The sequence below is a fragment of the Heptranchias perlo genome, chromosome 20 (genome assembly GCF_035084215.1).
Source record: "Heptranchias perlo isolate sHepPer1 chromosome 20, sHepPer1.hap1, whole genome shotgun sequence".
Lineage (NCBI taxonomy): Eukaryota > Metazoa > Chordata > Chondrichthyes > Hexanchiformes > Hexanchidae > Heptranchias > Heptranchias perlo.
The window spans coordinates 22,702,807-22,723,628 of record NC_090344.1 but is presented as its reverse complement, the minus strand read 5'-3'; the positions used below and the strand labels follow the sequence as shown (position 1 = coordinate 22,723,628).

General features: G+C 44.7%; 6 non-coding genes across 6 annotated transcripts; 5 read left to right on the top strand and 1 right to left on the bottom strand.

Annotated features, from left to right (window-relative positions):
- The first annotated feature begins 1,246 nt into the window (after positions 1-1,246).
- On the top strand, positions 1,247-1,320 carry trnai-aau (transfer RNA isoleucine (anticodon AAU)). The gene has a single exon. It is a non-coding gene; the product is annotated as a tRNA-Ile (tRNA).
- A 2,490-nt stretch (positions 1,321-3,810) lies between these two features.
- On the top strand, positions 3,811-3,884 carry trnai-aau (transfer RNA isoleucine (anticodon AAU)). Its single transcript has one exon. It is a non-coding gene; the product is annotated as a tRNA-Ile (tRNA).
- A 2,490-nt stretch (positions 3,885-6,374) lies between these two features.
- Positions 6,375-6,448, top strand: trnai-aau (transfer RNA isoleucine (anticodon AAU)). Its single transcript has one exon. It is a non-coding gene; the product is annotated as a tRNA-Ile (tRNA).
- Positions 6,449-6,974: 526 nt separating this feature from the next.
- On the bottom strand, positions 6,975-7,064 carry trnap-ugg (transfer RNA proline (anticodon UGG)). Its single transcript is given in 2 exon segments — positions 6,975-7,010; positions 7,029-7,064. It is a non-coding gene; the product is annotated as a tRNA-Pro (tRNA).
- A 4,451-nt stretch (positions 7,065-11,515) lies between these two features.
- Positions 11,516-11,589, top strand: trnai-aau (transfer RNA isoleucine (anticodon AAU)). Its single transcript has one exon. It is a non-coding gene; the product is annotated as a tRNA-Ile (tRNA).
- Positions 11,590-12,359: 770 nt separating this feature from the next.
- Positions 12,360-12,432, top strand: trnak-cuu (transfer RNA lysine (anticodon CUU)). Its single transcript has one exon. It is a non-coding gene; the product is annotated as a tRNA-Lys (tRNA).
- The last annotated feature ends 8,390 nt before the right edge of the window (positions 12,433-20,822 follow it).

The window sequence follows — 20,822 nt, the reverse complement described above, 5'->3', positions numbered from 1 at the left end:
AAGAGTACATTGGGCACCCAATTAAAAGCGCCGGCCACGCTCGAGTATCTCTCATGCACTGAGAGAGATAAATGAAGTGAGTTAGATCCAGTTCATTCATTTGAGCATTGAACGGATCTTTAAACAATAATTCAGCGAGCAGAAATCAAACCTGCGAAGGAAAACTCCATTTGATCTTGAATTTAACGCTTCAACCACTCGGCGATCGCAGCGGCACGTGGCAGTACTTGCATGGCTGTAGATGCCACTTTAAACTGCCAGTTGCTTCAAACGATGCCCGATAGACCGGCGTTGTCTTGTAGCTTTCCCAGGAGCTTCATTTGATTCGGTGGGTCAAGTTTGGGAAATTGAATGATTTTCACCGGCAGCTTGTGGTAGTATATTACCTCATTTTCATTACCGGTAATGAACCACTGCAGCCACTGCAGAATTCGGTGACACCCACAGCCGATCGGCCATCCTTTCAGACCTCTTCTATCCATCCAATCACGTTTTCTATTCCGATGTAGAGAAATGTCGAGTTGCACACTAACTATTTCCTCCGTTCTCTTTCGCAAACATATCACTGAACAATACTTCACAAGTCACTCAGGAAAAATAAATCAGTTCAAAATCATTCGCTTCCGAAGGACCTGCGAGGACAGACTGACCAAACCTGCATTCAGTCGTGAAGCTTGTGGGTGTGTTGTGATCCGAAGGGACAGAGACAGGCCTGCGACACAGAGCGATTTGGAACTCAGAAATGTGGCCATAAATGGGCAGACTGTCAGTCACAGTCATTGATTCTGACACACGGCCCGGTCGTTGTTCAGTCAGTCGGGGAGCGAGGCCTGCAGCCAGCAAACAAAAAGCCTGGCCTGAGATTAAGGCAGAGACCCAATCAGACGGAGAGACAGACAGACATCTGACTCAACGTCAAAACGCAGCGTGATCGAATCACGTTGCGGTGATATCATTTTCACAGTAGCTCAGGGTCCTGCCCACAGGTTTTAGAGCGGGGCAGTGTTTTATGGATGGGCTGTTCATTGTTGGTAAAATAATATTGATCGGAATTTAATTTGTTACATTAAAGTGCTCTTTGTTTGTTAATTTTGATCTACATCCTCGACAGTATATACAGAAACAATAACAATGTTTAAGGGATGTGATTTATTCAATATTCGTTGTAAAACCCCGTCAGATGGTGTAAAAATAAACACAAACTAGCCAACACGCGGGTAAGCCCATAAAGCTACGATGTGTACATGGCCGGTTAGCTCAGTTAGTTAGAGCGTGGTGCTAATAACGCCAAGGTCGCGGGTTCGATCCCCGTACGGGCCATAAGGTTCCTATTGCAATATTTTGGTAACTTTTAAAATTTTGGCAGACTTGAGAAACAAGCGAATCCACACAAAATGTCATGTGGTCAATTTTTTGGAGTAACATCCATTAATATGTTTTCTGATCTATCTTTTTAAGGTCCAAAGTGGACGGCCTCAAACTTGCTTACGTTGAAATCCATTTGCCGCAGTTTTGCCCATTCACTTAATCTTGTAATATCTCTCTGTAATCTCATTCTTCCATCCAAACTGCTTATAATTCTGTCTATCTTTGTGTCATCTGCAAATTGGATATGTGGTTCTCGATCCCGTCATCTAACATCAATGAGACCGCCTAAATTGGGGTAAATTCACATTCAGCTTCAATCTCCACATCATCTTGAGACATTTTATTTACTCCGTGTGTGTTGCGCCTTGGAAACTTCTGCACTTTGTCCTCTGGAGCTCAAATATAATTCAATTCGAACAACTGCAAAGATGTCAGAATCCAATTGGTGACTTTTCACTAAAAAGCAATGAGATAACAGGGCTCGTGCGGGATTTGAACCCGGGACCTCTCGCATATTCCATTAGAAAAACGCCCAAAGCGAGACTCATACCCCGAGACCAACGAACCGCTTGCGAGAAAGCCCTGCATCCGGTCTAAAATTTCACCATAGTCTTCAGCCGATCGGCTATCCTTTCCAACCGCTTCTGTCCACCCAATCTCGTTTTCTATTCCAATTTGCAGCAATATCAAGTTGTACACTACCTATTTCCAGTCACCAATATTAGCCTCTCTTTACTAAATTCGTTTACAATGTACGACTTGTTTCTTCAAATCATACTTTTCAGAATTAGTTAATCTGAAGCTACATTGGCATCTGTCTCGGCATCGTCAGAGTATGCAAGCTACCATAAGTATATTTTACTCACATTGCTGTTTCCTTTCACTGTGAGGGCGAAGAGACAAAAATGTGGAGACATTAGCTACGAATTTATCAGCTGGGTTGCACCTTTACTTTTCCGACCGTCTCAATCTTTTTTTTCCTTCACCTTTCCCTGCTGGTGTTGCAGGTTAGATCAGCCTTTACCGTTCCAGGAAGCCTGAGAAGTCCATCAGGGGACAACATCGAGACAAGAGACAAGGAGAGATATAGAGATTCATGTAAATAAAGTCGCTTATAAATGGGTGGTTCTGCAAAGTAGCAGAATTTTAGTTGCAGATTGGGCAAGATTCTTTCTTGTGTATTTGAATTTTGCAAGAGTACATTGGGCACCCAATTAAAAGCGCCGGCCACGCTCGAGTATCTCTCATGCTCTGAGAGAGATAAATGAAGTGAGTTAGATCCAGTTCATTCATTTGAGCATTGAACGGATCTTTAAACAATAATTCAGCGAGCAGAAATCAAACCTGCGAAGGAAAACTCCATTTGATCTTGAATTTAACGCTTCAACCACTCGGCGATCGCAGCGGCACATGGCAGTACTTGCATGGCTGTAGATGCCACTTTAAACTGCCAGTTGCTTCAAACGATGCCCGATAGACCGGCGTTGTCTTGTAGCTTTCCCAGGAGCTTCATTTGATTCGGTGGGTCAAGTTTGGGAAATTGAATGATTTTCACCGGCAGCTTGTGGTAGTATATTACCTCATTTTCATTACCGGTAATGAACCACTGCAGCCACTGCAGAATTCGGTGCCACCCACAGCCGATCGGCCATCCTTTCAGACCTCTTCTATCCATCCAATCACGTTTTCTATTCCGATGTAGAGAAATGTCGAGTTGCACACTAACTATTTCCTCCGTTCTCTTTCGCAAACATATCACTGAACAAAGCTTCACAAGTCACTCAGGAAAAATAATTCAGTTCAAGATCATTAGCTTCCGAAGGACCTGCGAGGACAGACTGACCAAACCTGCGTTCAGTCGTGAAGCTTGTGGGTGTGTTGTGATCCGAAGGGACAGAGACAGGCCTGCCACACAGAGCGATGGCAGGAACTCAGAAATGTGGCCATAAATGGGCAGACAGTCAGTCACAGTCATTGATTCTGACACAAGGCCCGGTAGTTGTTCAGTCAGTCGGGGAGCGAGGCCTGCAGCCAGGAACCAAAAATCCTGGCCTGAGAATAAGGCAGAGACCCAATCAGACGGATAAACAGACAGACATCTGACTCAACGTCAAAACGCAGCGTGATCGAATCACGTTGCGGTGATATCATTTTCACAGCAGTTCAGGGTCCTGCCCACAGGTTTTATAGCGGGGCAGTGTTTTATGGATGGGCTGTTCATTGTTAGTAAAATAATATTGATCGGAATTTAATTTGTGACATTAAAGTGCTCTTTGTTTGTTAATTTTGATCTACATCCTCGACAGTATATACAGAAACAAGTAACAATGTTTAAGGGATGTGATTTATTCAATATTCGTTGTAAAACCCTGTCAGATGGTGTAAAAATAAACACAAACTACCCAACACGCGGGTAAGCCCATAAAGCTAAGATGTATACATGGCCGGTTAGCTCAGTTGGTTACAGCGTGGTGCTAATAACGCCAAGGTCGCGGGTTCGTTCCCCGTACGGGCCATAAGGTTCCTATTACAATGCGTTGGTAACTTTTAAAAGTTTGGCAGACTTTGGAAACAAGCGAATCCACACAAAATGTCATGAGGTCAATTTTTTGGAGTAACATCCAATAATATGTTTTCTGATCTATCTTTTTGAGGTCCAAAGTGGACGGCCTCAAACTTGCTTACGTTGAAATCCATTTGCCGCAGTTTTGCCCATTCACTTAATCGAGTAATATCTCTCTGTAATCTCATTCTTCCATCCACACTGCTTATAATTCTGTCTATCTTTGTGTCATCGGCAAACTTGGATATGTGGTTCTCGATCCCGTCATCTAATATCAATGAGACCGCCTAAATTGGGGTAAATTCACATTCAGCTTCAATCTCCACATCATCTTGAGACATTTTATTTACTCCGTGTGTGTTGCGCCTTGGAAACTTCTGCACTTTGTCCTCTGGAGCTCAAATATAATTCAATTCGAACAACTGCAAAGATGTCAGAATCCAATTGGTGACTTTGCACTAAAAAGCAGTGAGATAACAGGGCTCGTCCGGGATTTGAACCCGGGACCTCTCGCATATTCCATTAGAAAAACGCCCAAAACGAGAATCATACCCCTAGACCAACCAGCCGCTTGCTAGAAAGCCCTGCAGCCGGTCTAAAATTTCACCATAGTCTTCAGCCGATCGGCTATCCTTTCCAACCGCTTCTGTCCACCCAATCTCGTTTTCTATTCCTATTTGCAGCAATATCAAGTTGTACACTATCTATTTCCAGTCACCAATATTAGCCTCTCTTTACTAAATTCGTTTACAATGTACGACTTGTTTCTTCAAATCATACTTTTCAGAATTAGTTAATCTGAAGCTACATTGGCATCTGTCTCGGCATCGTCAGAGTGTACAAGCTACCATAAGTATATTTTACTCACATTGCTGTTTCCTTTCACTGTGAGGGCGAAGAGACAAAAATGTGGAGACATTAGCTACGAATTTATCAGCTGGGTTGCACCTTTACTTTTCCGACCGTCTCAATCTTTTTTTTCCTTTACCTTTCCCTGCTGGTGTTGCAGGTTCGATCAGCCTTTACCGTTCCAGGAAGCCTGAGAAGTCCATCAGGGGACAACATCGAGACAAGAGACAAGGAGAGATAGTGAGATTCATCTGAATAAAGTCGCTTATAAATGGGTGGTTCTGCAAAGTAGCAGAATTTTAGTTGCAGATTGGGCAAGATTCTTTCTTGTGTATTTGAATTTTGCAAGAGTACATTGGGCACCCAATTAAAAGCGCCGGCCACGCTCGAGTATCTCTCATGCTCTGAGAGAGATAAATGAAGTGAGTTAGATCCAGTTCATTCATTTGAGCATTGAACGGATCTTTAAACAATAATTCAGCGAGCAGAAATCAAACCTGCGAAGGAAAACTCCATTTGATCTTGAATTTAACGCTTCAACCACTCGGCGATCGCAGCGGCACATGGCAGTTCTTACATGGCTGTAGATGCCACTTTAAACTGCCAGTTGCTTCAAACGATGCCCGATAGACCGGCGTTGTCTTGTAGCTTTCCCAGGAGCTTCATTTGATTCGGTGGGTCAAGTTTGGGAAATTGAACGATTTTCACCAGCAGCTTGTGGTAGTATATTACCTCATTTTCATTACCGGTAATGAACCACTGCAGCCACTGCAGAATTCGGTGCCACCCACAGCCGATCGGCCATCCTTTCAGACCTCTTCTATCCATCCAATCACGTTTTCTATTCCGATGTAGAGAAATGTCGAGTTGCACACTAACTATTTCCTCCGTTCTCTTTCGCAAACATATCACTGAACAAAACTTCACAAGTCACTCAGGAAAAATAATTCAGTTCAAAATCATTAACTTCCGAAGGACCTGCGAGGACAGACTGACCAAACCTGCGTTCAGTCGTGAAGCTTGTGGGTGTGTTGTGATCCTAAGGGACAGAGACATGCCTGCGACACAGAGCGATGGCAGGAACTCAGAAATGTGGCCATAAATGGGCAGACAGTCAGTCACAGTCATTGATTCTGACACACGGCCGGTAGTTGTTCAGTCAGTCGGGGAGCGAGGCCTGCAGCCAGCAAACAAAAAGCCTGGCCTGAGAATAAGGCAGAGACCCAATCAGACGGATAGACAGACAGGCATCTGACTCAACGTCAAAACGCAGCGTGATCGAATCACGTTGCGGTGATATCATTTTCACAGTCGTTCAGGGTCCTGCCCACAGGTTTTATAGCGGGGCAGTGTTTTATGGATGGGCTGTTCATTGTTAGTAAAATAATATTGATCGGAATTTAATTTGTTACATTAAAGTGCTCTTTGTTTGTTAATTTTGATCTGCATCCTCGACAGTATATACAGAAACAAGTAACAATGTTTAAGGGATGTGATTTATTCAATATTCGTTGTAAAACCCTGTCAGATGGTGTAAAAATAAACACAAACTACCCAACACGTGGGTAAGCCCATAAAGCTAAGATGTATACATGGCCGGTTAGTTCAGTTGGTTAGAGCGTGGTGCTAATAACGCCAAGGTCGCGGGTTCGATCCCCGTACGGGCCATAAGGTTCCTATTACAATGCGTTGGTAACTTTTAAAAGTTTGGCAGACTTTGGAAACAAGCGAATCCACACAAAATGTCATGAGGTCACTTGTTTGGAGTAACATCCAATCATATGTTTTCTGATCTATCTTTTTGAGGTCCAAAGTGGACGGCCTCAAACTTGCTTACGTTGAAATCCATTTGCCGCAGTTTTGCCCATTCACTTAATCTAGTAATATCTCTCTGTAATCTCATTCTTCCATCCAAACTGCTTATAATTCTGTCCATCTTTGTGTCATCGGCAAACTTGGATATGTGGTTCTCGATCCCGTCATCTAATATCAATGAGACCGCCGAAATTGGGGTAAATTCACATTCAGCTTCAATCTCCACATCATCTTGAGACATTTTATTTACTCCGTGTGTGTTGCGCCTTGGAAACTTCTGCACTTTGTCCTCTGGAGCTCAAATATAATTCAATTCGAACAACTGCAAAGATGTCAGAATCCAATTGGTGACTTTTCACTAAAAAGCAGTAAGATAACAGGGCTCGTCCGGGATTTGAACCCGGGACCTCTCGCATATTCCATTAGAAAAATGCCCAAAGCGAGAATCATACCCCTAGACCAACGAGCCGCTTACGAAAAAGCCCTGCAGCCGGTCTAAAATTTCTCCATAGTCCTCAGCCGATCGGCTGTCCTTTCCAACCGCTTCTGTGCACCCAATCTCGTTTTCTATTCCTATTTGCAGCAATATCAAGTTGTACACTACCTATTCCCAGTCACCAATATTAGCCTCTCTTTACTAAATTCGTTTACAATGTACGACTTGTTTTTTCAAATAATACTTTTCAGAATTAGTTAATCTGAAGCTACATTGGTATCTTTCTCGGCATCGTCAGAGTATACAAGCGACCATAAGTATATTTTACTCACATTACTGTTTTCTTTCACTGTGAGGGCGAAGAGACAAAAATGTGGAGACATTAGCTGCGAATTTATCAGCTGGGTTGCACCTTTACTTTTCCGATCGTCTCAGTCTTTTTTTTCCTTTACCTTTCCCTGCTGGTGTTGCAGGTTTGATCAGCCTTCACCGTTCCAGAAAACCTGAGAAGTCCATCAGGGGACAACACAGAGACAAGAGACAAGGAGAGATAGTGAGATTCATCTAAATAAAGTCGCTTATAAATGGGTGGTTCTGCAAAGTAGCAGAATTTTAGTTGCAGATTGGGCAAGATTCTTTCTTGTGTATTTGAATTTTGCAAGAGTACATTGGGCACCCAATTAAAAGCGCCGGCCACGCTCGAGTGTCTCTCATGCTCTGAGAGAGATAAATGAAGTGAGTTAGATCCAGTTAATTCATTTGAGCATTGAACGGATCTTTAAACAATAATTCAGCGAGCAGAAATCAAACCTGCGAAGGAAAACTCCATTTGATCTTGAATTTAACGCTTCAACCACTCGTCGATCGCAGCGGCACATGGCAGTACTTGCATGGCTGTAGATGCCACTTTAAACTGCCAGTTGCTTCAAACGATGCCCGATCGACCGGCGTTGTCTTGTAGCTTTCCCAGGAGCTTCATTTGATTCAGTGGGTCAAGTTTGGGAAATTGAACGATTTGCACCGGCAGCTTGTGGTAGTATATTACCTCATTTTCATTACCGGTAATGAACCACTGCAGCCACTGCAGAATTCGGTGCCACCCACAGCCGATCGGCCATCCTTTCAGACCTCTTCTATCCATCCAATCACGTTTTCTATTCCGATGTAGAGAAATGTCGAGTTGCACACTAACAATTTCCTCCGTTCTCTTTCGCAAACATATCACTGAACCAAACTTCACAAGTCACTCAGGAAAAATAATTCAGTTCAAGATCATTAGCTTCCGAAGGACCTGCGAGGACAGACTGACCAAACCTGCGTTCAGTCGTGAAGCTTGTGGGTGTGTTGTGATCCGAAGGGACAGAGACAGGCCTGCGACACAGAGCGAAGGCAGGAACTCAGAAATGTGGCCATAAATGGGCAGACAGTCAGTCACAGTCATTGATTCTGACACACGGCCCGGGAGTTGTTCAGTCAGTCGGGGAGCGAGGCCTGCAGCCAGTAACCAAAAAGCCTGGCCTGAGAATAAGGCAGAGACCCAATCAGACGGATAAACAGACAGACAGATAGACAGACAGACATCTGACTCAATGTCAAAACGCAGCGTGATCGAATCACGTTGCGGTGATATCATTTTCACAGGAGCTCAGGGTCCTGCCCACAGGTTTTATCGCGGGGCAGTGTTTTATGGATGGGCTGTTCATTGTTAGTAAAATAATATTGATCGGAATTTAATTCGTTACATTAAAGTGCTCTTTGTTTGTTAATTTTTATCTACATCCTCGACAGTATACACAGAAATAAGTAACAATGTTTAAGGGATGTGCTTTATTCAATATTCGTTGTGAAACCCTGTCAGCTGGTGTAAAAATAAACACAAACTACCTAACACGCGGGTAAGCCTATAAAGCTAAGATGTATACATGGCCGGTTAGCTCAGTTGGTTAGAGCGTGGTGTTAATAAAGCCAAGGTCGCGGGCTCGATCCTCGTACGGGGCTTAAGGATCCTATTGCAATATTTTGGTAACTTTTAAAAATTTGGCAGACTTTCGAAACAAGCGAATCCACACAAAATGTCATGAGGTCAATTTTTTGGAGTAACATCCATTAATATGTTTTCTGATCTATCTTTTTGAGGTCCAAAGTGGACGGCCTCAAACTTGCTTACGTTGAATTCCATTGGCGCAGTTTTGCCCATTCACTTAATCTAGTAATATCTCTCTGTAATCTCATTCTTCCATCCACACAGCTTATAATTCTGTCTATCTTTGTGTCATCGGCAAACTTGAATATGTGTTTCTCGATCCCGTCATCTCATATCAATGAGACCGCCTAAATTTGGGTAAATTCACATTCAGCTTCAATCTCCACATCATCTTGAGACATTTTATTTCCTCAGTGTGTGTTGCGCCTTGGAAACTTCTGCACTTTGTCCTCTGGAGCTCAAATATAATTCAATTCGAACAACTGCAAAGATGTCAGAATCCAATTGGTGACTTTGCACTAAAAAGCAGTGAGATCATCGCGCTCGTCCCGGATTTGAACCCGGGAGCTCTCGCATATTCCATGAGAAAAAACGCCCAAAGCGAGAATCATACCCCGAGAAAGCCCTGCAGCCGGTTTAAAATTTCACCATAGTCTTCAGCCGATCGGCTATCCTTTCCAACCGCTTCTGTCCACCCAATCTCGTTTTCTATTCCTGCATACAGCAATATCAAGTTGTACACTACCTATTTCCAGTCACCAATATTAGCCTCTCTTTACTAAATTCGTTTACAAAGTACGACTTGTTTTTTCAAATAATACTTTTCAGAATTAGTTAATCTGAAGCTACATTGGCATCTGTCTCGGCATCGTCAGAGTGCACAAGCTACCATAAGTATATTTTACTCACATTGCTGTTTCCTTTCACTGTGAGGACGAAGAGACAAAAATGTGGAGACATTAGCTGCGAATTTATCAGCTGGGTTGGACCTTTACTTTTCCGACCGTCTCAGTCTTTTTTTCCTTCACCTTTGCCTGCTGGTGTTGCAGGTGAGATCAGCCTTCACCGTTCCAGGAAGCCTGAGAAGTCCATCAGGGGACAACATCGAGACAAGAGACAAGGAGAGATAGAGAGATTCATGTAAATAAAGTCGCTTATAAATGGGTGGTTCTGCAAAGTAGCAGAATTTTAGTTGCAGATTGGGCAAGATTCTTTCTTGTGTATTTGAATTTTGCAAGAGTACATTGGGCACCCAATTAAAAGCGCCGGCCACGCTCGAGTATCTCTCATGCTCTGAGAGAGATAAATGAAGTGAGTTCGATCCAGTTCATTCATTTGAGCATTGAACGGATCTTTAAACAATAATTCAGCGAGCAGAAATCAAACCTGCGAAGGAAAACTCCATTTGATCTTGAATTTAACGCTTCAACCACTCGTCGATCGCAGCGGCACATGGCAGTACTTGCATGGCTGTAGATGCCACTTTAAACTGCCAGTTGCTTCAAACGATGCCCGATAGACCGGCGTTGTCTTGTAGCTTTCCCAGGAGCTTCATTTGATTCGGTGGGTCAAGTTTGGGAAATTGAATGATTTTCACCGGCAGCTTGTGGTAGTATATTACCTCATTTTCATTACCGGTAATGAACCACTGCACCCACTGCAGAATTCGGTGCCACCCACAGCCGATCGGCCATCCTTTCAGACCTCTTCTATCCATCCAATCACGTTTTCTATTCCGATGTAGAGAAATGGCGAATTGCACACTAACTGTTTCCTCCGTTCTCTTTCGCAAACATATCACTGAACAAAACTTCACAAGACACTCAGGAAAAATAATTCAGTTCAAAATCATTAGCTTCCGAAGGACCTGCGAGGACAGACTGACCAAACCTGCGTTCAGTCGTGAAGCTTGTGGGTGTGTTGTGATCCGAAGGGACAGAGACAGGCCTGCGACACAGAGCGAAGGCAGGAACTCAGAAATGTGGCGATCAATGGGCAGACAGTCAGTCACAGTCATTGATTCTGACACACGGCCCGGCAGTTGTTCAGTCAGTCGGGGAGCGAGGCCTGCAGCCAGCAAACAAAAAGCCTGGCCTGAGAATAAGGCAGAGACCCAATCAGACGGATAAACAGACAGACAGATAGACAGACAGACATCTGACTCAACGTCAAAACGCAGCGTGATCGAATCACGTTGCGGTGATATCATTTTCACAGCAGCTCAGGGTCCTGCCCACAGGTTTTATAGCGGGGCAGTGTTTTATGGATGGGCTGTTCATTGTTTGTAAAATAATATTGATCGGAATTTAATTTGTGACATTAAAGTGCTCTTTGTTTGTTAATTTTGATCTACATCATCGACAATGTATGCAGAAACAAGTAACAATGTTTCAGGGATGTGGTGCAATCAACATTCGTCCAAAAACCCTTTCAGCCGGTGTAAAAATAAACATAAACTACCCAACACGTGGGTCAGCCCATAAAGGTAAGATGTATAAATGGCCGGTTAGTTCAGTTGGTTAGAGCGTGGTGCTAATAACGCCAAGGTCGCGGGTTCGATCCCCGTACGGGCCATAACGTTCCTGTTGCAATATTTTGATAACTTTTAAATGTTTGGCAGACTTCAGAAACAATCGAATCCGCACAAAATGTCATGAGGTTAATTTTTCGGAGCAACATCCATTAATATGTTTTCTGATCTATCTTTTTGAGGTCCAAAGTGGACGGCCTCAAACTTGCTTACGTTGAAATCCATTTGCCGCAGTTTTGCCCATTCACTTAATCTGATAATATCTCTCTGTCATCTCATTTTTCCATCTGCACTGCTTATAATTCTGTCTATCTTTGTGTCACCTCTCTCTATGTTGGCGGAATCCATAATGAGGGGTTTTAATCTTGAAATTGGAGACAGACCAATCAGGCAAGAAATCAGGAATTTCTTTAGCAAACAAAATACGGCGGAAAGCTGGAACTCTCTCGGCCAAAAGGATGTGGATTGTGGCTCAATTCAAATTTTCAAGACTGATATTGATAGATCATTTCTCGGTTTGGGTTCCAAGGGATATGTGTCCAAGGCGGGGAAGGAGAGTTGAGTTGCAGATCACGTCATGATCGAATTGAATGGCACAGCAGGAAGAGGGGCTGAATGGCCCTCTCCTGTTCCGATGTTCCTTTTCAGCTCAGCGTGGTGCTGAATGACGTGCAAAAGGCATCAGACTGACACCAGAATGAAAATCAGGTGCACAGAAGGAGAAACCCTGAGATTGCAGAACGAACTGAACCCCTGCAGCAAAGCCAACAGCTGTCTCTCTACAATAATAGAATGGGAAGAATTTTAGCAACAAGCCCGGCTAGCTCAGTCGGTAGAGCGTGAGACTCTTAATCTCAGGGTCGTGGGTTCGAGCCCCACGTTGGGCGATTTGTGTTCTATTTTTCACAATGGGTAATAACATTTTCAAATTGCAACCTCTTTTCTCGAGTTCATGAAAATCCAGTTAAAAACAAGACACAACACTGAACTGTGTGAAATGAAACCTTGAGCGTTGCCAAATATCCAGTCCCTCCCGATTCTACCTTCTCATTCCCTCCAGATGGGACACGGCAGATTATCGGTTCAATCGGCTTCATTTATTGCTGTGATCAAAAATGTTGAATGTTCGAAATTGTAATATTTAGAAGATGACATCTCTGGATCCATTTGCCTCTCTGATACATCCTGAGCCCCCCTTACCCTCTTTGATTCTCGCTGAGCTCCTTAACTTCTCTGATACACTCTGTCTCTGACCTCAGAGAGTCCATGATCATCTTTGAACCTTGTCAGCGTTCTTTACCTTCTCTCATACCCACTGAGTGCCCCTTGCACAGATCTGCCCTGAGCCCCCTTACACTCTCTCAGACTCGGCAGTCCTTCCCCTCTCTCAGTTCTTAATGTACTCTCCGATGCCCTCTGACAGTCCCTTCCCTTCTCTGAGCCCCCTGACACTTTCTGATGACATCTGACTATCCCTTCCCCGCTCTGAGATCCCCTTACACTCTCTGATACCCTCTGACAGTCCCTTCCCCTCTCTGAGATCCCCTTGCCCCGATGGATCGCCACTGAGAAGCCATTAGGCTCCCTGATACATTCTCAGAAACCATTACCCTCCCTGATATCCAAGGGCGATGTAATTTTACAGGTGGATCGACCGGTCTGTGTTAAGGATGAGATCCAGAATTTGTTCGGTCGCTGCTGCTTCGGAGACTCGGAATCTGAGAGCTCTTTCGGCGATCGGTACCGATCTGCTACTATAAACTGGGTGTGGGTGTATGAGCGCGCTGTTGCTTTATAAACCGAATGAGTTTATATATGAGAGCGATGTTTATATGTGAACTGTGGGTGTAAAAATATGAGTGCGATGTTTATATATGAACTGTGGGTGAGTATATATGAATGCGATGTTTATATGTGAAATGTGAGTGAGTATAAATGAGCCACAGCAATGTGGTCGATTCTTAATTGCCCTCTGAAAAGACCTAGCAAGCCACTCAGTTGTAAAATCTCGCTAATAAAAGTCATAATAAGAATAAAACCGGAAGGACCACCCGGCATCGGACCACTCGGCACCGGACACGACAAAGGCAAACCAAGCCCAGTCGACCCTGCAAAGTCCTCCTCACTAACATCTGGGGACTTGTGCCAAAATTGGGAGAGCTGACCCACTGACTAGTCAAGCAACAGCCTGACATAGCCATACTTACAGAATCATACCTTTCAGCCAACGTCCCAGATTCTTCCATCACCATCCCTGTGCATGTCCTGTCCCACCGGCAGGACAGACCGACCAGAGGTGGCGGTGCAGTGATATACAGTCAGGAGGGAGTGGCCCTGGGAGTCCTCAACATTGACTCTGGACCCCATGAAATCTCATGGCATCAGGTCAAACAAGTGCAAGAAAAGCTCCTGCAGATTACCACCAACCGCCCTCCCTCAGCTGATGTATCAATCCTCCTCCATGTTGAACATCACTTGGGGGAAGCACTGAGGGTAGCAAGGGCACAGGATGTACTCTAGATGGAGGACTTCAATGTCCATCACCAAGAGTGGCTCGGTCGTATCACTGCTGACTGAGCTGGCCGAGGCCCGAAGGACATAGCTGCCAGACTGGAACTGCGGCAGATGGTGAGAGAAGCAACACGAGGGAAAAAGTTACTTGACCTCGTCGTCACCAATCTACCTGTCGCAAATGCATCTGTCCATGACAGTATTGGTAGGAGTGACCACCGCACAGTCCTCGTGGAGACGAAGTCCCGTCTTCGCACTGAGGATACCATCCAACGTGTTGTGTGGCACTATCAGCGTGCTAAATGGGATAGATTCAGAACAGGTCTAGCAGCTCAAAGCTGGGCATCCATGAGGTGCTGTGGGCCATCAGCAGCAGCAGAATTGTATTCCAGCATAATCTGTAATATCTTGGCCCGGCATATTCCTCACTCTACCATTAATAAACAAGCCAGGGGATCAACCCTGGTTCAATGTGGAGTGCAGAAGAGCATGCCAGGAACAGCATCAGGCGTATCTAAAAATTAGGTGCCAACCTGGTGAAGCTCCAATTCAGGACTACATGAAAGCTAAACAGCGGAAGCAACATGCCATAGACAGAGCTAAGCGAATCCACAACCAACGGATCAGATCAAAGCTCTGCAGTCCTGCCACATCCAGTCGTGAATGGTGGTGGACAATTAAACAACTAACGGGAGGAGGAGGCTGTGTAAACATCCCCATCCTCAATGAGGGCAGAATCCAGCACGTGAGTGCAAAAGACAAGGCTGAAGCGTTTGCAACCATCTTCAGGAAGAAGTGCCAAGTGGATGATCCATCTCAGCTTCCTCCCGATATCTCCACCATCACAGAAGCCAGTCTTCAGCCAATTCGAATCACTCCACTTGATATCAAGAAACGGCTGAGTGCACTGGATACAGCAAAGGCAATGGGCACCGACAACATCCCGGCTGTAGTGCTGAAGACTTGTGCTCCAGAACGAGCTGCGCCTCTCGCCAAACTGTTCCAGTACAGCTACAACACTGGCATCTACCCGACAACGAGGAAAATTGCCCAGGTATGTCCTGTCCACAAAAAGCAGGACAAATCCAATCCGGCCAATTACCGCCCCATCAGTCTACTCTCAATCATCAACAAAGTGATGGAACGTGTCGTCGACAGTGCTATCAAGCGGCACTTACTCACCAATAACCTGCTCACCGATGCTCTGTTTGGTTTCCGCCAGGGCTACTCGGCTCCAGACCTCATTACAGCCTTGGTCCAAACATGGAAAAAAGAGCTGAATTCCAGAGGTGAGGTGAGAGTGAATGCCCCTGACAACAAGGCAGCATTTGAGCGAGTGTGGCACCAAGGAGCTCCAGTAAAATTGAAGTCAATGGGAATCAGGGGGAAAACTCTCCAGTGGCTGGAGTCATACTTAGCAAAAAGGAAGATAATAATGGTTGTTGGAGGCCAAACATCTCAGCCCCAGGACATTGCTGCAGGAGTTCCTCGGGGCAGTGTCCTAGGCCCAACCATCTTCAGCTGCTTCATCAATGACCTTCCCTCCATCATAAGGTCAGAAATGGGGATGTTCGCTGATGATTGCAAAGTGTTCAGTTCCATTCGCAACCCCTCAAATAACGAAGCAGTCTGAGCCGGCATGTAGCAAGACCTGGACAACATCCAGGCTTGGGCTCATAAGTGGCAAGTAACATTGGCGCCAGACAAGGGCCAGGCAATGACCATCTCCTATAAGAGACAGTCTAACCACCTCCCCTTGACATTCAAAGGCATTACCATCGCCGAATCCCCCACCATCAACATCCTGGGTCTCACCATTGACCAGAAACTTAACTGTACCAGCCATATCAATACTGTGGCTGCAAGAGCAGGTCAGATATTCTGCGGCGAGTTACTCACATCCTGACCCCCCAAAGCCTTTCTACCATCCACAAGTTACAAGTCAGGAGTGTGATGGAATACTCTCCACTCGCCTGGATGAGTGCAGCTCCAACAACACATAAGAAGCTCGACACCATCCAGGACAAAGCAGCCCGCTTGATTGGCACCCCATCCACCACCGTAAACATTCACTCCCTTCACCACCGGCGCACCGTGGCTGCAGTGTTTACCATCCACAGGATGCAGTGCAGCAACTCGCCAAGGCTTCTTCGACAGCACCTCCCAAACCCGCGACCTCTACCACCTAGAAGGACAAGGGCAGCAGGCACATGGGAACAACACCACCTGCACGTTCCCCTCCGAGTCACACACCATCCCGACTTGGAAATATATCGCCGTTCCTTCATCGTCGCTGGGTCAAAATCCTGGAACTCCCTTCCTAACCGCACTATGGGAGAAGCTTCACCGCACGGACTGCAGCAGTTCTGGAAGGCCAATTAGGCATGGGCAATAAATGCTGGCCTCGCCAGCGACGCCCACATCGCATGCACGAATAAAAAAAATGCGATTTTTATATATAAGCTGTGGGTGACTATCAATGAATGCGATATTTATATATGAGCTGTGGGTGAGTGTATATGAATGCAATGTTTATATATGAACTGTGGGTGTTTATATATGCGTGCGATGTTTATATATGAAATGTGGGTATGTATATATGAGTGCGATGTTGATATATGGACTGTGGATTTGTATATGTGGGTGCGATGTTTATATATGAACTGTCGGTGTATATATAGGTGTGCGATGTTTAAATATGAACTGTGTGTGAGTGTGTATGAGTGAGATGTTTATATCCGAACAGTGGATGTGTATATATGAGTGCAGTATTGACATATGAACTGTGGGTGTGCATATATGAGTGCGATGTTTATCTATGAACTGTGGGTGTGTATATATGAGTGTGATATTTATATATGAACTGTGGGTGTGTATATATGAGTGTGATATTTATATATGAACTGTGGGTGTGCATATATGAGTGTGATGTTTATATATGAACTGTGAGTGTGTATATATAAGTTCGATGTTTATATATGAACTGTTGTTATGTGCATGAGTGCGGTGTTTGTATCTTGAACAGTGGATGTGAATATATGAGTGTGGTGTTTATCTATGGACTGTGGTTGGGTATATATGAGTGTGATGTTTATATATGAGGTGCAGTAATAAACAGCAAGGCGTCGCTGGTGTGATATTTTCTTGCAAGACAATGGCGAAAAATTGCATTTGCTTTGGTGTCCCAACAGCTCAGTCGCGGTTGCATTAGACTGAAAACTTAAAGGTCTTTGGTGTAACCCAGTGTTTGGCAGTTTTTGGTTATTTAGTTTCTTCTTCTTTGGGTCGATTCTCGCATTTATTTGCAGTGAAATTTTATCCCCGCCACTGAAGGATTGGGGATGGAACAGAGAGACATCAACGATGGGAAATATTTATATCGTCTGCATTTGGTTTTTATTTCTCTGCTACCTTCTGCCTTTTCCTCTTGGTTTTTCCTCTCTCGGTGCCGGGTGACCATTTGATTTGATGCATTTGTTCTAAACTGATCCCTTTTCCACATCTCGGGGCGGTCAGACCCGCTCTGTCTTTCTGTTGTTGCTGATGATCATTAAAGGGAACAGGCCGCGAGTTGAATGTTTCTCTGCAAACCGGAGAAAGAAAAAGAAAAAGAAAGACGTGTTTCTCCGGCCCAGGGGTAAAGTTGCAATGGATGTTATTCAATAAAATTGTCCCGTGAATTTGTCTGTGGATCTGATTGTAAAGCTTGGATTTTAAAATTACGAAAACCCAAAACAAAGGCCCTTATCAGCCCATACAGGAATCAAACCCGCGATCACGACATTGTGGCATGTTTTACTCCAGCAAGCTGTACAACCAGTCTCCTAAAATGCAGTCTGAAAAGCGTTTCACATACAAAACAAATCATTATTAAACTTGTGACTGTCACTCGGTAACCACGTTGGCGTCTCTTTCAGTCTGCAACAGAAAGTTATAGGTTGGTTAATGGTGTTTACAGAAATATTCCTCTTTTCGTCGAGTTTATTTGGTTTCATGCAATTAATTATAGAGGTGTGAACGCCGAATCATAACCACGAGCCCACCAGGCACCTGTACGGACAGTTCACCCTATCCGGTTACTTTGATGATCTGCCCTACTCTGCTAGAAAAACAATAGGATGAACAGCCCTTGTCTGTGAAAAGGTGTCCTCTCCCCTTGATCAAACTAATATCTGCAATTGATGAACTGGAGTGAATTGAGCTCGAAGCAGATCTGGAAAATGCGCAATGCAGCCGCACAGGAATTCCAAATCCACTCCACATGAAAGAAAAGGAGTGACAGAAACAGAAGGAGATGCCACGTGAAAGATTTGGACCCGGACCTGCTGCATGAGATTTTAAATGTTGTCAGCCTTTAACTGTAGCTCACAGTGTGAGAACAGTCATTGTTATCATTTGCCTTTTATGTATCTTCTTGTACTGCATCTCATCAATATCCCCAGGTTGTTACAGCACTGCTTTCTTCAAATTAAATCCCATTGTGAAAACATACACGATTTCAAACCAAAGCGAGGTGTGTGAGATTGGAAGGAGAGTGTGAGTGGGGATCATGGGCCCGTGCGTGCGTGCATTTTGGAAATGGAAACAGAGACATCCGCTGCTTGTTGGAGTATTTCACCTCACTTTTCCATTTTACGCGCAGACCTACCCGCACTCGGTACTGTCATGGCCTGAACAAGTCTTTCGTGTTCTCACAGAAAATGCCACTTTGTGCGAGCAGTTTGTCCGGCCTGGGCTGCAATGAGGTAGGACACTGGGAGTATTCAATTAATGAAATCAGTACTTCAAACAGAAAACATTCTTCACTCACTCATCCTGAGACATTAGGGTCTCTATACTTGAATTATTGTTCCATTCATTGGAACTTGGGAACATGAGTAGGCCATTCAGCCCCTCGAGCGTCCAGGTTAATACATCCTTCCTGAGGTGGGTGCCCGGAACTGAATGCAATCCTCCAGATGGGGTCTCGCCAGAGCTCTGTGCAGCTGTAACATAACATCCACCCCTTGTTTTCCAGCCCTCTTGAGATAAACGGGGAGAGTCAGAGCTCAAGAGAGAAAGCGAGAGTGAGCAAATGGGAGCGAGAGAGAGAGGACGATGCATTGCACAAACCGTCCCTGTGTCGATTTCTCAGGAGCGCTGTGAATCCCCACTGAGCTTTTGAATCACTTGCTGCACCGCAGAAAAAGTTCCAAAGCAGCATATGGGTAACGTGAAATAACCTAATTGACAGCCGATTTGTGGCGCCATGGGTAGCACGTGGGACTTCTTCGAATCACTGCAAAGGTTGTGTGTCCGATTCTCACCATCGTTGAATTTTATTTCAGGGTTCGGTGATTTCGGCGCTGGAAAGTGAAATTTTGCAGCAAAACCGCAACAGGATCATTAATGCTCGTCAAGGAAGGGAAATAACCCCCTCCACTTCATCTGATACAAGTGGCTCCAGTCCCACCCGAATTTATAATGCTTAATCCACTCTGAGCTGGATTGGCGAAACACTCTCAAGAAGGAGGCACATCATCTGCTCACCGCAAAAGTCAATCTGCTGGACTTCCGGCTCTGTCAGACTGCATGTTCCTTCAGTCAGGTTTCCAACTGGACACATGCACCCTGCTGCCTGCGAGCATTGGTGCTTGAGGGGTAGAATTCTTGCTTGCAGTAATTCTATTCCTGTGAAAGTAGCTCCTGAAGATCGCAAGATGGAAAGTATCGTGACTGAGCGGTCGAACGCGCAGGGTTAAAGCTCAGGCTAAATCCCATAATTTGTAGATGGATCAAAATCATAGTTTGCGGCTCCAATACCGCAGCCTCCATCCTGTAAACTAATAACACTAAATATCTCATCTGATATTGCAACAAGAGGAACCACGTGGCGATACAAATAATTGATGCATTTTGGAACACTCAATTATACGTTCAGCTCCGTTCGAAATGTTCACAAGGAAAAGGATTCGTTGACCTAGGTGAGACTCGACTAACAACCTCGCCATTTTCCGACCTTGTCCGGTCATATAAGGACCGCGCACTGACTGATTGCGCTGCTAGAGCCCGGTCACTTTGATCACCTGTCCCACTCTGCTGCAAAGAATCTTAAGGTGAGAAACGTGTCCTGTCCCCGTGATGAAAATAATATCTGCACGTTCACTTTCAGCTTCTTTCACATCCTCTGCTCCATCGCACGACAATCGGGTTTTCTGTGAACAGATCAAAATAAACTTTGGCAGAAATTCTAAGAGCAGTGGGATTCAAACCCACGCCTCTATAGAAATTAAATTTAACACCTTCGACCGCGAGGCCGCGCTACCATAATGTCACAGTAATGTTTAAAGAGCTGTTTAATGCTCCAATAAATGAATTGAAGCTAATTGACCGCATTTAGCCGGTGCTGGGGTTGTTCTCCTTCGAGCAGAGAACGTTAAGAGGAGATTTGATCGAAGTGTTCAAAATCATGAAGGGTTGAGATAAATAAATAAAGAGAAACTGTTCCCATTGGCGGAAGGGTCGAGAACCAGAGGACACAGATTTAAGGTGATTGGCAAAAGAACCAAAGGCGATATGAGGAAACACTTCTTTACCCAGCGAGTAGTTATAATCTGGAATGCGCTGATTGAAAGGTGGCTTTCAAAAAGGAATTGGATAAACACTTGAAGGGAAATAAATTCAGGGCTAACGGGAAGGAGCGGGGGAATGGGACTATCTTGACTGCTTTAACAACGAGCCGGCACGAGCTCGATAGGCCGAATGGCCTCCCTCTCTGCTGTAACCA